Source organism: Lynx rufus, unplaced genomic scaffold (genome assembly GCF_022079265.1).
Source record: "Lynx rufus isolate CCGP_SWC_20201006 ecotype Redwood Valley unplaced genomic scaffold, mLynRuf1.p SCAF_7, whole genome shotgun sequence".
In the NCBI taxonomy this organism is placed as follows: domain Eukaryota; kingdom Metazoa; phylum Chordata; class Mammalia; order Carnivora; family Felidae; genus Lynx; species Lynx rufus.
In genome coordinates this window covers 28,390,612-28,406,837 of record NW_025814889.1, presented here as the reverse complement: position 1 = coordinate 28,406,837, position 16,226 = coordinate 28,390,612, and the positions used below count along the sequence as shown (strand labels likewise).

General features: G+C 34.4%; 1 protein-coding gene and 1 long non-coding RNA gene across 4 annotated transcripts in view; both read right to left on the bottom strand.

Moving 5' to 3' along the window:
- The window catches only part of ZEB1 (zinc finger E-box binding homeobox 1), a 199,024-nt gene that overhangs the window by 127,817 nt on the left and 54,981 nt on the right, over positions 1 to 16,226 (bottom strand). The gene's annotated exons all lie outside the window — the stretch shown is intronic.
- The window catches only part of LOC124501125 (uncharacterized), a 54,471-nt gene that overhangs the window by 6,395 nt on the left and 31,850 nt on the right, over positions 1 to 16,226 (bottom strand). The window contains exon 3 of one of the 2 annotated variants that reach the window (XR_006959712.1): positions 10,371 to 10,512. This is a non-coding gene — a long non-coding RNA (uncharacterized LOC124501125). Of the gene's footprint in view, positions 1 to 8,389; positions 10,513 to 16,226 lie in introns of those variants that run through there. The other variant, XR_006959711.1, reaches the window with a different exon arrangement.

The window sequence follows — 16,226 nt, the reverse complement described above, 5'->3', positions numbered from 1 at the left end:
CTTAGGCTTTGAGGGCTACATACAGTCTCTGTTGAGTCGTCTTCTTCTTTGCCACAATCCTAATCCTTCACAATCCTTTTTGTTAATGATTTTAAAATGTAAGAAGAATTCTTAGCTTGCAGGCCATATAAAAACAGGCCAAGGACTAGACTTGGCCCATGGGTTATAATTCATTGACTCCTGCTTTAAACTGCTGTATAAAAGATTAGATATGATCCAGGTGAGTCATATCTCAGGATTAAAGTTGGACATTTATTTAAAGTGCTTTATATTCTGTAGAAAGGAGATATATATTTTTTCCCCAAAATAAGAAAGTTTTTCTTGAAATAGCAGGCTTAGCAATATGCTTATATCTAAAAAAACAAGTTAGTTCTTTTACTGAAAACCATGAAATATGTAAAGTAGCCACCATCTCTATTATGTAATCAATCCAAGTGATACACTTTTTAATCCAATTCTGCAACTTAATCCAACTTTGCAATCCAACTGAAACTATTTATCTCTTAAATACTGTACCAGTAAACAGTGAAAGAAAAATATCCAATAACATTTAATGTTTTCATTTCCCTATTGTTGTTTCTTATATTAAAAATATGTATATACAAAGCAGTTAGATTAAAAAGATTTTAAGTCAGGAGAGCAAATTCTTTTCTATTGTCAGACCCTTTCAGATTCTGATAAAGGTAATGGACCCTTCCTCCAGAAAAGGGATACATCCAAATTCTGTCTTAATTTTAGAAAGATCCAGACTCCCTGAAGCCAAGCCATAGATCCCAGATGAAGAGTCTCTTAAGTTTTTTTTTAACATTTATTCATTTTTGAAAGGCAGAGAGAGACAGAGCGTGAAAGGGGGAGGGGCATAGAGAAAGGGAGACACAGAAATAGAAGCGGGCTCTGGGCTCTGGGCTCCGGGCTCCGGGCTCTGGGCTCTGGGCTCCGGGCTGTCAGCACAGAGCCCGATGCGGGGCTCAAACTCATGGACCACGAGATCATGACCTGAGCCAAAGTTGGCCCCTTAACCCACTGAGCCACCCAGGTGCCCCAAGATTCTCTCAACTTTTTAAAAGCACAATCACTTTGCTCCTGCAGGTAATCTCACATGAGGTTTCTAAAAAGATAAAAATCTAAGTAATTACCACATGATGACAAGTGAAAACTAAATAATTACCAAATAATGACAAATAAAAGTATACTTACATAATCTAAAAATCAAGACAAGAATCCATGCTTGATAAAGTTTCAATGAAACTTTTCTGTCCACACACCAGCTTGTGTTCTCTTCTCCTGCAGTATGACCAGTTTCTCACTGGGCCCAATATGTGTCATATCTGTTTCTGCACCTTTCTCATGACAGCACCCTTCCCTACAGTGCTCTTTGCCATACCTGTTCAAACCCTACTTACCCATCAGGACCCAAATTAAATTCTACCACCTCTGTCATTTTTCCTAGTAGATCACAGCCTGTATCTTCTTTCCCCTGAATTCACTGCTTTTACAACACTATTCAGGTAATCTGATAATAATTTGTATGATCACAATGATTTGTATGTTCTGAGGCTCCCAACTACAGTGCCAATAAAAACAGGCACAAACACTTCTTTGCATCATTACCCTAGACCACAAAACTATTACAAATATGGAATATACTTCATAAATGTATGCTGAATAAGTGAATTAAATTCAGTGGTTTTAGAAAGTACTGGTTTGGTTTCACTATGTAAATGTTCATTTGGCAAAAATTTGAAAACAAACAAACCAAACACACACACACACACACACACACACACTCTCTCTCTCTCTCTCTCTCTCTCTCTCTGTCTCTCTCTCTCTCCCCACCCCCTCTCCAGGAAATGAAATGGAGGAATTTAATTTTAAGAACTGTACTACCTGGTCAGTGACAGGACCTAAAGCTAGGTAAAACTCTGTAAACTGAAAATCATGACCATGACTACTTACTGGTTTTTTTCATGGACATGATAAAAATGCCTTGATTTTAGTTCAAATTTTGTGGGCTAAATACAACACTAAATCATAAATGACTGGTGTAAACTGGGTAAACTACCAAGTCTATTAAGTATTCCACTAGTGCCAGCATTTGCTTAATTCAGTGTCATACCTATTATTCCTCTTCCCATAAAATTTCCCATGGGCGCAAACAGTCCCAGGCAGCACTGTTAAAGGAGGCAGAGTTCCTCATTCATAGTTCCTATCCGACCCCATTGGGATTCCATCCCTTTAAGATCAGGGACTTTTATCCTACTCCCTAACACCCAGGGTTCTCTCTATGGCTCCCTGCCTAGGCTCCAACTCAGGCTTCAGGTTCTACCTCATTCTTATGTTTCTTTCCTTTCCCCTACCAAAATTTAATGAACATTTATTTCAGTCACTTTAAGTCTTGCCAAGTAAGTAGGTGGATCATTTCATATAATTAAACTCACTTTACAGTGTGGCTATTGTGCACTAATCCAAGACTGTAAGGACTGAAACACATTTTTTAAAGTATGAAGGCATCACGATGTATATGGGAAGGTGCGATTCTGCATGCATATTAAGTCAGCAGTACTTTAGGGGAAATACACTATATAGGAAAATATATGAAAAGAATAACACTTGATGAAACCACTCCTACAAACATTAGGAAGAGCATCTGATGAGATTTATAGGTGAAGAAGAGATAGGTTTACAACCCTCCCCAGGTAGAACTGTTAGCACACTGTTATTAATGAATGTCAAGTCATGCATTCATTCAGTTAGTAAACAGTTCTTTAGTTGCACAAATTGTGCAATGCTTCACAGGTACCTCAAACATACTGGATGCTAAATTCATTATCCCCCTCTATCACTAAAACTCATACAACAATCCATCCCTTTCCAGTGTTTGGACTTAAAGGGTACCACCATCCACTTCTGATCAAGCCAGAAACCTATGGGTTATCCTTGGTGCCTTTGTATTCCTCATCCCCTCATCTAATTAATCACCATGCCCTATAAATTCTAACTCATAAATTTCTAATATGCCCACTTCTATTCATCCTCACTTGTCACCACACTAGCTCAAACCCCATTATCTCTCCCCCAGACTTAACTGTGAAACTTGCTGACTTCACATTTTTCTATCCTGCACTGGGCAGATATAACAAATCTCATGGTACATTCATATGATACAACATACAGCCATGAAACTGATCAGCAACCATAATCAGCAATATGGGTGACTCTCAAAATCAGAATGTTGTGTCTTCCTTCTTTCATTCATATGAAATGAGCATATACTCGAGTCCCCATTTACATAAAGTACAATATAAGCGATAGCATCTATGCAGTTAAAGAAGTCAGGTGAGAGGTGTCCTCAGTGGGTGGGGGCCAAGACTGACTGGAAGGATAGATGAAAGGGAATTTCTGGGATGCTGATGATGTTCTGTTTCTTCTTCTGGGTGATGGTCACATAGGTTATATACTTATGCTCATGAAAAGCTGTGTTATCAGGCTTTCATAATAAGTTTTAGAAAAAATAAAATATGATGTTCAATGTCTTCCCACTCTGCTCTTGCTAAAGCCCAAAGGCCAAGCATCTTTAAAGATACTTTTCTATACAGTCTCATCTCTCCCTCTCTCTAGAAGTCTTTTGTCTTCAGTGTGTCTTGTTTATTTCTTCCTTCAGGGCTTTCACATATGCTTATTCTGCCTTCTCATTTTCTTTCACTAACTCCTAATAATGCCTCTGGTTCAGTTAAAATTTCATTTTGGCAAAGAAGTCTTCTCGGGAGCCGTGGATTAGGTTAGAATCCCCTCTATACCACTCCATCACACATCTTTAGTAAACTGTAGATACTATGAGCACAGAGAATGTTTTATTTACCATTCTATTCTCAAGTTCTCTATATATTTGATGACTGATTGAATACATTTATTTCCTACATAAGAACATGGAGGGCAGTTGCAGCAAAGTTTCAAAGTCTACGTACTACAGTATAAAGAGTGAAACGGCTAAAAGAGTTTTTGATACATGAACTGAAAATAAAGAGTTAAATGCTAAATTGTTTATACCCAGAAAGATATAAGCATGCATGTAGGCACACAGAGAGAAGTCACTTTTAACAGTTCTGGTTTCTTTGAAACTACTATTATTTTATAAATAAATAAATAAATAAATAAATAAATAAATAAATAATCTATGTTAATAAAATTGATCATTAATAATTCCTACTGATCTATGTTCAGATGTTGATTAAATTTTTTTAATGTTTATGTATTTTTGAGAGAGAAAGAGACAGAGTGTGAACAGGGGAAGGGCAGAGAAAGAGGGAGATACAAAATCTGAACCAGGCTCCAGGCTCTGAGTTGTCAGCACAGAGCCCGACACAGGGCTTGAACTCATGAACCATTGATATCATGACCTGAGCTGAAGTTGGACACTTAACTGAGCCACACAGGCACCCAGATGTTGGATTATTTTTAATATGCTGTGTAAACCAAAGCTCCACCACTGATGTAATGAATTGTGTGAATAGGTCAATTAATTGTTCCAATTTCTTTGAATGCAAAGGCAATATTTAAAATCAGTCTACCTCAAATAAAAAAAAAAAACTACTTCTAAATATTTGTAAATGTTCCTAAGAAGAATTTAATAAGCTTTTCTATTTTAAACACAAAATATTTGATGAATGAAAAGTAAAAATATAACTTTTGTTTGTTAGAATTACCCATAGAAAGCAACATAGGTGGCCTACTGGGTGGCATATATGAACTGTTCTTCCTGGATAAAATCTGGCTCACTTAAAAAGTTACCTTCCACAAAGGCAGAAGAGCGTAAGTGATTATCACCTTGAGTGACAATGCTCAAAGGGGGGTGGGGGGAGATAAAATTGTAGTCTATTTCAGAAATTTGTGCCATTTTCTATTGTGAGCTTTATATATTATGCATTTTAGAATCTTCAAGTATCATTAAATTTAAATTAAAAATGTAGGTAGTGACCTAAGTTGTCTTACTCTTTTTTGCCCCTTTTGAGAAATAACTGGTTTCTGTGTATCATCTCTCAAATAAATTCATTAAATCTTGAATGAAGCAGACTTTCCTGACCAGTATCAGGAAAAAAAAGAAAGGTAAAAAAAATGGCATTTCCTTTATTTTGAGAAACAAGTAGTGGTTTCCTTCATTAATTTGGAACTTGCTTACTTACTACTTCTAAAGTACTAGTATATTAATAAAAACATCTGATAAAAAAGAATGAACTTAAAATACTCTATCACTGAAAACCCACTTGAAGTATATACTCTATTGTAGAATCTAACTAGGTTTCAGGACCAGGAGTCCCAACAAAGCTCAATGTGATGTTTATAAAAGCAATTAACTGCTTTAATACTCTCAAAATCACATTATTCACCTATTTTCTTGAGTTTTAGTTATCACTCTCTTTGAACAAATAATTTGAAAAGAGAAAAAAATAGGATCTCAAATTATAATAGATAATTCACTTTTTCCTTCCCTGACTTTCAAGAATTTATCACATACTTTACTGAGGGGCCACTTTTATATAACTGGTAAAGATTCCAGTCAAAGGGGAGAATGGAAGAAACTAGTGGCAAATTACCTGCTCTCATTTAGGCTGGTATTCTCAAGTTTACTTAATTCAAGTTAAAGCTTTTTCCTTCTAAAAACAAATACAGTGTTTTCTAGAAACGAACTTTAGTTTTTTACAAGTATTAAATTTCAAATGAGAAGGCAAATAATTCACATCCTTGGAAATTCAGTTTATCAGTAAAGTGATGATGTTAGACTCAATCAGTGTTGCAAAGCCCTTCGAGATTATGATGAAAATTATGTACACTCTTCCCAGCAAAAAACACATACGTACAAAATTTTATTATAATTTTAGGGGATTCACAGGCCCTCTAAAGCTTATCCGTCATGGGGTAAAAAAGGCATTAGATTTTAAGGTATTTTGCAGCTTTAAATTTTGGTTTCAGAAATGAGGTTAAAGCCTTAAAACAAAAGAAGTCAGTCTTGAGAATAAAAGTGAAAACCCAAACACAATTCATTAATTTACTCACTGCTGGTAAAGATATTAGCTCAGAAAGGCTGAACACCTGAGCTATATATAGATGTAGGTGTTAATGTGACAAAATAATTCATACCTTAGACACTAAAAGTTAGGCAAAATAAGATTCTTACATAAACCTAGGATATTTCTAGACATGGAATGTGTGATATTCACAGCTTTCAAATGACAATAAGTTGTCTCCTCCTACCTCCCCTCCTTTCCAGGTTCAATTCCTTCTTAGAGTGAGGAAGAAAACTGTTATATAATATAGGCTATGTTTGAGATTTTTTTTGGTGACTGTTTTGAGGAAAGAGTAATAACTTCATATTCTTAAATTTCTTACATAAAAATAATTTTTGGATCACTGCAAAAAAAGAAACCAAAACCAAAAAAACACCAAGCCTTACCTGTAATTCTTGTTCTCTGAAGGAAATGCAGTAATTATAAACATATCCACACTCTTGGGTACATTCTCCTAAGCATGAATGGATTTGGAATGCGCCATAGCTTAAACTGAACTGCTAAACTGCCAAACCGCACTGGCAGTTGGATCTTACCTGCCTGGCTGGTAATGAAGCAGACCTGTCACCTAAAGTTATTCACCTCCTGAAGGCAAGTGTTCCCCCTGAGAGGGAGTGTGGAGCTGGTGTAATTACTGTCCTTAGAGAACACGAATTATAAATGGTCTCCTTTCTAGAGGTTAAGAGGGATAAGATCTACTTACTACTAAAGAAGTTGTTACTTGCTTCAAAACGGTACTGAATGTTAAAAAATAAGAATGGAAAGCTGTTCCTCTGTAAAAGACCTTAGTATGAATGAGAGATAATGGTTTAAGAACTGACTGGATGTTGACTGGGTCAGGGTCTAATGATCAACACCAAAGCACAGAATTACAAGTACTTAAATACTTGCAATGTAAAGTAAAACTTATCCTGGCACTTGGCAACCTACTTGAGGTTGCTACTCAAGCCAACTTGAGACAATGTGACAGCTGCAGTGGTTACCAATAGTAGGGAAATAACTTGAAATAGCCAGGACCCTGAACACTGCTGAGACAGTCACCAAGGGCGAACTATTTTTCATAAGATGTGATACTAGTAATATGCTGTTAGATAGTTTCTATTTTGGAAGCTCAAGTAAGTAACTATAAACCTTAACACTTAATGTAATAATTTAGATTTAAAATATTTAGATACATGATGACTGAGCCTCTGTGATACAAGTCCATCTTCTGTCTTAAACATCTTAGAGAATGAGGAAGAATTGGCTATATATAGTTTCTGGTTTGCATACTGATTTTTGGAGGGTTATCAAAATTCTCCACAGAGGAAGAGATTCTCTATCCTCTAGTCCAACAAGTATCTAGGAAGCCTGATGACGTCTTCCATTCAGTTAAACCAGGGTAGGATTGCCAGATAAAATACAGGACACTCAGTTAAATCTGTGTTTCAAATAAACAATTTTTTTCTAAGCATGTCCCGAATATAGCATGGGTCACAATTACACTAAACAATTATTTGTTATTTACCTGAAATTTAAATTAAACTAGGCACCTTGTTTTGTTTTTGATTTTTTTTTTTTTTTTTTTTTTGGTCTTCTGTTAAATCTGGAAACTCTAAACCAGGGGAGCTTACGGAGTTACCCAATGGAATTCATCATGGATGATGCTAAAATGGAAGATCCATTCTTGGTGTAGATCCGCACTGCCTCATACAGTAGCTACTAGCTACATGTGGCTATTGAGCACTTGAAATGTGCCTAGTTCAACACAAAATTTTCTGTAAGTGTAAAATACACAACAGATTTTGAATACTTAATTGAATAAAAGTAAAACACCTCAAATTTTTATACTGATGACATGTTGAAGGAATATTTTAGATATATTAGGTTAAATTAAATGTGATTAAAATTAATTTTGCCTGTTTCTTTTTACTTTTTTAATGTGACTACAAAAAACCCTTAGAATTATACATGTGGTTTGTATTTGTGGCTTATATTTTTATTGAACAGTGCTGGTCTAGAAAATCAATATTGGTAAGGAGGGCTCTCTCACCTCCCTTTAGCTGTTAGACAGGGAGCATGATCATACCAAAGAAACCAAATTTCTAGTAGGGACTACTCTTTAATTAAAAACAAACAAAAACATGGCATCAAAATACTAGTGGAAGACAAATCAGAAATCTTATCTTTGACAAATCATTCTTACAGAATTCAAAAGGAGAAATAAACACTAGTGTGTATGTATGTGTAAGAGTAAGTATATGTATGTATACATACAAATAAAATCTCCCAAATTCTAGTTCCAATTCCAGTAGAAGAATTCCTTAGTGTCAATAATGTTGGGTTGGGTTTTCACTCCTATATATCACCAAAATCAAAGAACAACAGTTTATTTTGTTGCCTAATATGAATTGAGGTGATATTAATAAGAGTTGTTAGGAAAAGATCCTATTTTTCATACTTTAGATACAGAAGACAAGTTCCTCATTGGTCCCAATTTTATATATTCCTGCTACATAACTGATTTGAAATTTGAACACCAATTCTAACATGTTGAAATAAATTTTTCTTTTTACAAATATATTGCCAATACTATTGTTTAAGACAAAGCTCACTTTTAAAAAGAAGGGGGTGCTTTTTAGATTAAAAATTTTTAGTTCTAATAAAGTTTTATTTTAGGTAACAAATAGTAACCTGTTTATTTATTCTTGTATCCCACCTTATATTTTCAGTTTGACTTTTAATTCAAATTTTTTTCTCAACTGTCTCAGACTTAATGCATTTGTCTATTCTGTTCCGTGCTATTTTAAAGGTTAAAAATATTTAACATGCTCTCACAAATAAAAATTCAAAAAAATTATATAGAGAGATTATCTCCAAATACTCAGTAATATATATTTCTTCACTATAAAACCCATATCTACTTTGAAGATTTAAATCTTTTAAAGTTGCCTATAGTTACAATAAGCAAGACTAATTCCAATTCCTCAACTATTTTCATATAAAACAGTAAACTGGATCTCAAGTCTTTTTCAAAAAAGGTCTCTGTTGCATTTTTTCCCCCATTCTAACAGCAAAAACAAAGGTTGTTTCCCTCCTTAATATCTTTTATTATTCATATATAGGAAGAACAAGTATTTTGAAAAGGCAATAAAATTTATCATAAACCAAAGAGAAGGCTGCCAGACAAAAATCAGCAGATTTTTCCCAAACTTAAGTGCTTCATGAATAGTACATATCTTTCAGAACTAAGGCTTCCAAGATCACTTTAAAAGCTTTAAGAAAAAAATAATGAATAAAACTAGATATGGACCAATTAATGTCTTCACCAGCACTTTAAATCCTCACTGTCGCTACCATAGTATCCAGTGACTGTAATCTGAAATGTTTTGCTAGACGTTTAGTCTCTTGGTGACAGCCAAAATTATTATTTAATATTAACCTACTTTTAATCTTGACATTTTCAAGATCGACATTCTCTGGTTCTCCTTCATAGTCAATGCATGGTATTCAAATGACAATTTTATTTAGGACTGGTCTTTCTGAGAGGCATCAATACATTGTACAATAGACCAATAAAGTTTTCTGATATTAGAGTTTAGAAGTAAAGGTGAGACATTAATTTATTTATCCTTTGTGAGGTTTCCCTCATGGAACCAATGTATATGCCTTCATTTCCTAAAGACAGGAAAAAGGTGCAAGCTAGGAAGAAAGCTGCTGATTTTAAAAGTAATTTTTTTTTTCAATTAGGATCAGCAATTTTATGTTCATATGCTTATTAAAGATTAAGAAGATCTTTGCTTCCATATTTTCTGAAGCTTAATACAGATTTAAAAATGGCTTAAAGGACCTTCTCTGAAGTAAAGGTTAAGAGATCGTTTCAAAAAGATCATGAAAAAGCAACTCTTCAGAGCAGGTTTTATCAATTTAATCTATTAAGTCACCAGAATGCTTAAAGGCTATCATTGCTTCAAAATTCTTAAATGTAAATCTCAAGATAACCAAGAAGAGTTCTTGATGAGGGATCAACCACAGCAGTTATTAAACTGATTTAAATGCAGGCTGAACTGGACACAAATTTTACTGTAATTGGGATTTTTAAAAAAAATAAACAAAAAATACACCCATACATCTCTAGGACATGCTTTATTCTAACCAAGGAAAACCATCTCTTGATGGATGTGTGTGACGTCTTGCCCACAAGTGGCTGCCTAGGCCATCCTTCTACGAGGCAGTCTGATGGCCTCAAACCCTCAATGGAGCATTCCAAAACCAGACCTGCATTAGGAACGTGGGCCCATGAGTGTGCACTCACTACACAGTGCTTACCTTTAGAGAACAAGGTGGTTGCACAAACTGATCAAGTTCTCACACCCCACACCTCCAAGAACACTGAAAAAGATCTGCAGATCTTTCTTGGTGCAGGAGGGACCTCTTTTTAATCTTCTTGTGGTGGAAGTTAAAGATTTTCCTGAAGGAGGAGAGAAGAGTAAAATATTATACTGAGATCATACCATTTGGTTCAAGTTTATCTACCTATGCTACAAAATTGAGGTTCTGAAAAAAATAAATGAGATAAAATCATGAGTATTCCAAAACCACATTCCCTTCTTTCAAAAAAAAAGGAGTATCTTCCCTAAAGAATATTTCATGCTTCAAACATCACTCCATAAACCCAAAACCTTAAGTGGGTACTTTAATTTCTACCCCAGTACTGAACTACCAGTTGGGAAGTTGAGAAAAATACAGAAAAATTCTGGGCTGCCAAATGATCATAGTTATGTAAGTTCCATTAAAATAAATAAAACTAAATTCACTGAAGAACAATGAATCAGACTCATTAAACTAGAAGGCATTTTACCCTTCTTCTATACCTCTATATTACCTAATAATGACATAATGCATTTCCTGACAACAGAAAACTAGCCCTTGGTGTTAAATGCCACAGAATCATATATGAAGCAATCTACGAGAATGTAAGCTCCCAGAGGAAAAGGGTTTTGGCTTTTTTTTAAAAACACTGATTATTTGAAGAACCTTATTAAATAGTTCCTAAAACATAATAAGCGCTAAAAAATTTTGAATAGAAAGAATATTAACCAATTAGTCAACATTCTCAAGGTTGAAAGTTGCATAAAACAATTAGAAGCCTACAACTATTCTGAAGAATCAGAAATGTGTTATATAAAAATAATATTAGCAACATAAACCCCTAATTACATATCAAATAACTTAAGAACATAATGTTTTTAAAATGTTGCACCTTAATACATTTAGGAGAAAATGCTGTAAATTGATTACTATAACCCAAACTCCTAAAAAGAAATGGAATATTTTGTTCAGATCAGGAAATCGCACACTGTACCTTAAAAATATATTGCCAAATATCAAACGGAATAATAATATTAATATATATTATTAATATATTTCTTAATGTATTTATTTAATCTTTTGAAGATAACCCAAGCGATAATATGGTTATCTATATCTATAATTGTGCCTAAGTAAAGCAAATCATTATCATAATATTAAAATGAAATCAGAAGATGCCACTCTTTCAGTATGATAGTCATATATATTTTAAGTAAATATGTCTCAGAAAACTCAAAATTTAAACAAGAAATGCTGAACACTTTCTTTTTCTGTAACTTATAGACTGTTATTAAAAACAGAGATTGATTTCCTTCAAGTGTTTTCTAACTCTTTCCAAACTGATAAATTAGGAAGAAAAGGAAGAAATGCTAAAATCAGTAACAGGTTAATCAATCGTATCAATGAAGGACTGAGTATGCATATGTGTTTTATTCCAAAATGCAAGGTCACTAGGAATCAGGCAAACAACTATCACAGAGTACTTGATTCCATTTGACCCCAAATTCTACAAATGTAGAACTGGTCCTCAAAACAAACTGGACAGCCCATATGGGGCACTTCATTTCAGGGAATAGGCAGCCATTTAGTGTACAAACAAAACCACAATAAGAAACAGGTAGTAAATCCAGGATTATGCTTACCCTGTATCATTAAAACAATGCTTTAGCTGACAGATTATGCCTTAATTATAGTAATAAAAAGCCTTCCACATTTCACAAATAATTCAGTTTAATATCTTACATCAGGGAATCAATCAAGCTTAAGTGTGAAAAAAGGAAATTTTAAAACAAAACTTTAGAAGTTCACTTAGTTTAAAACAATTTTCTCGTTTTGGACATTTTGTAAGCCTTTGAAACTAACTTTGTGGGAAAGAGATGAAAAAAGTTACAAAGAACTAAGCATAACAATATGCCAAAAGGAGTTTAGAAGGGGTAAAGGAAAATATGAAGTTGGAAATTTTGCCAAAAGGCAAAGATTGTGCTAGCTGGTTGAATCCCCACCACCCCCAGGAGGAAAACAGGAAACAAGTTCCCCAAATAGAGGCACTGACTAGGAGGAACTCCTTTAAAATCCTTATTTACACTGTTGAATGAATCACTTGCCTTATTTCTACTAGCACGAAGGATGAAGTCTAAGCTTATCACAATCAGAGATGTAGTGTTCAATTTTTAATCTCACTTGCAAGTGTATATTAAACTATACTAACAACCAATTTAAGCTCTTTACAAAACTCCCCTGAGCAACCCACCTTCTCTGCTTCATCTTTACCAATGTTTCTCAGACTGCCTGTAGTAAAGAACTGTTTTAATTCTCATTGTGGGTGGACCCATGCCCATAGATTACTGCTCACAACTAATACTCGGATCTTACTACACAGAACTCTACAGGCCGCTTCACTGATAACCAGATAAATCTAACATTCAATGAGATTAAGACAGGTGATGTTCTTGGATCACAGAGAACTATCACATTATTGCTATAAAAGTTTCTAAACAAGTACACAATTGAGAGTAAGCATTTAATCATGGACTGGTATAATCAGGACTGGTTTTCAGTCCATACTTTACCGAATACTGATCAAAGTTACGGGTGTACGGTCTTCATTCGTATGTGGAATTTAAGAAACAAAACAGATGAACAAATGGGAAGGGGAAAAAAAGAGAGAGGGAAGCAAACCATACAGACTAGTAAAATTAGAGAACAAACTGAGGGCTGAAGGAGGCAGGTGTGGGGGAATGGGCTAAATGGGTGATGGGCATTAAGGAGGGCACTTATGATGATGAGCACTGGGTGCTATTAGGTGGTAAATCACTAAATTCTACTCCTGGAACCAATATTAGACTATATATTTACTATATTTAAATAAAATTTTGAAAAGAAAAAAAAGTGATAGCAGTTTTAATTCATCTATGCCCACGGAAATTACTAATAAATAATCAATGACTTGTTCTGGTACATTCCTTTTATCAGTTCTGTAGAACGATAGGACAGAATTTTCTGCAATGCTAGAAATGTTCTGTATCTCCTCTAAGTGGTAAACGTTAGCCATGTGTGCTATCAAACACTTGAAATGTGGCTAGTGTGACTGAAGAACTGGCTTCTTTTTTTTTTTTTTAATTTTTTTTTCAACTTTTTTTTTTATTTATTTTTGGGACAGAGAGAGACAGAGCATGAACGGGGGAGGAGCAGAGAGAGAGGGAGACACAGAATCGGAAACAGGCTCCAGGCTCTGAGCCATCAGCCCAGAGCCTGACGCGGGGCTCGAACTCACGGACCGCGAGATCGTGACCTGGCTGAAGTCGGACGCTTAACCGACTGCGCCACCCAGGCGCCCCTAAGAACTGGCTTCTTAATTTTACTTAATTTAAATTAAAATTGCCACATCAGGCTAGTGGCTACCATATTGAGTAGCACAGTGCTGGAATGCTTTATTATTTTCACCTGATCTTTTAATCAGCGTTTAAAAAAAATCACCCATTTCCTTCAATCCTAACATAAATATTTTAATTGTAAATATCACTTTCTTTATGTACATACAGGTATTTACCTATTTGTAATTACATCACATAAACTTACTATTTTCACCTAACATTTTTCCATATTTCTAAAGCTTCACTGTCCAATACCATGGCCACTAAACCTATGTGAGTATTTAAGCATAATTAATATGAAATAAAATTTAAATTTCAGTTCCTCAGTTGCCCTAGTCACATTTCAAGTGCTCAGTGGCTACATGTGGCTAATGGATACCGTATTGGACAGTGCAAATTATACAACTTCTCATCAGCACAGAAAGTTCTATTGGACAGTTGTTCTAGAGTCTTCAAAAATAATTACTTAAAGGTAACATGATACTTTACATTGATGTTCTATAATTAGTCCCTAAAAGCATTTTTCTCTATATCTATGATTTATAATTAGCACAATATTTATTTCCTAAATTCCTACTGAGTGAAATAATCTGAACATTGCTGTGATTCTCAGCATATACTCCTGGCATTATTTTCTAAAAGAGTCTGGTATCACTGTTTATGTTGCCAATATTAGATTTCTTTTTAAAAATTTTAGCTCCTTTAATACAAAGTAAAAACTGTGCAAAGTCATTTTAACTTGTGACTTAGTGATAAGCATATGGGTAGATATTTTTCCTTGCATTTATTATTCATATTTATTTTCATATTCTTAATTTGGCATATTTTTCTCATTTACATATTAGGATCTTGATGTCTAAATTAGCACATTCTGCAATAATATAAAATTGTTAAAACTATTGTCATTTTCCTTATAACTTTTGATGTAGAGATTTCCTACAATTTTTTTTAGATATTCCAGTATATCTTTGCACCTTGGTGAGTTCCACTAATGCATCAAATAAGAAATGTAAAGGTATTTTCTATGCTTTTTAATTCCAATGGCTGTATAAAGTATGGATGAAAACATTTTTTTCTTTTTTTTGGTCTAATCAGTTTTGCAGCTATACCACTGAAGACTACTATCTAATACCATTGAGTGAATATCCTTTAAGTGGCTTCTCCAATAGGAAAGAATATTTTATCATATATTCAGTTGTTATATGTAGATGGAACTGATTGTGGATTCCTAATAATGCTCCAGTGATGCATGTTTTACAAAATGAAAGAAAGGCTTAATCTTCAGAATTCCTGTTAAGAAAGCAACTGAATTAATTTAGGAAAGTGTCTAAGTTAGGAGGGCATGGTTATGGACAGTAATGTTTTGCTCAAAGACTAAGAAAAACAATCTGTTGGTTCTGTCACCTACTCAAGAGTTTCTAAACTCACAAGCTGCTAGATGTTTGAAACCAGTTAAAGGGGTTGATTTCACAACTGTATTGATGCTGGCAGAAACCAGGGTGGCATACCAAGCAGAAGCAAGAGACATGAGGTGCATTGATCAGGCCCAGAAATTTGAGTAAGTCACGGATGAAGGGCATTTCTCTTAACTCTCACTGACCAGGAAGCCAGGGTCAAGGAAAGTTTATATTTAAATCTCTAGGGGGCAGAGAGGTCTCTTGTAATACCTGAGTTACCTATCATCCCTGCATCACTCCACTGTTTTAGACTGTTGCTTTAAAAGATTTCTGATACATAGTAGGGGTGTAGGGGTGAGACTTCCCCTCACTGTAGAATCACTATAAAATAAATCACTAGGAATCTTGAAAGTCAGAAGCAAACCCAGAAGCCTATAAATTATAGCCAATTTGCCAATATTCTCATGATTCAGAAAGTTTCTCTCCATTTATTTCATCTTAAATGTTTTTAATATGTTAATGATTTCTTTCTAAAGGTCTAACATCTTCCTCAAATTTATTGCTAAGTATTATATTTTGTTTGTTGCAATTCTGAGTTGGGTCTTTTCCCATTATTTTCATTATTACTGATGTAAAGATACAGTGTATTCTATACTTTATTAAATTTTTATCGTTCATAAATGGTTTTAAAGCTGACGGCCATAGATTTTCCTAATCAATCATGTCATCTAAAAATGAAGTATTTTGGTTTTATTTCTTCTTCTTCAGGTTCTGTCCATGGACAGTGTTAAGTAAAATGAAGTTAATGGTGATTGCTGAATAAACTAATAATAAAAATGATGACTGTTTCACTCTTGAATTTATGACGGTAGAAATATAAAATCATCCCCACCTATGCTGCTATTCTGCTAGGTGATACTGTTTAGTTTGCTGACTTAATAAAGCTTCCTTTTCCTTGAAGTTCAACTAATGATCCATGACTTAACACAAAGCAGTGTATCTGACTAGACAGGACCAGCAAAAGGTCCCCAATTCCAATCTGG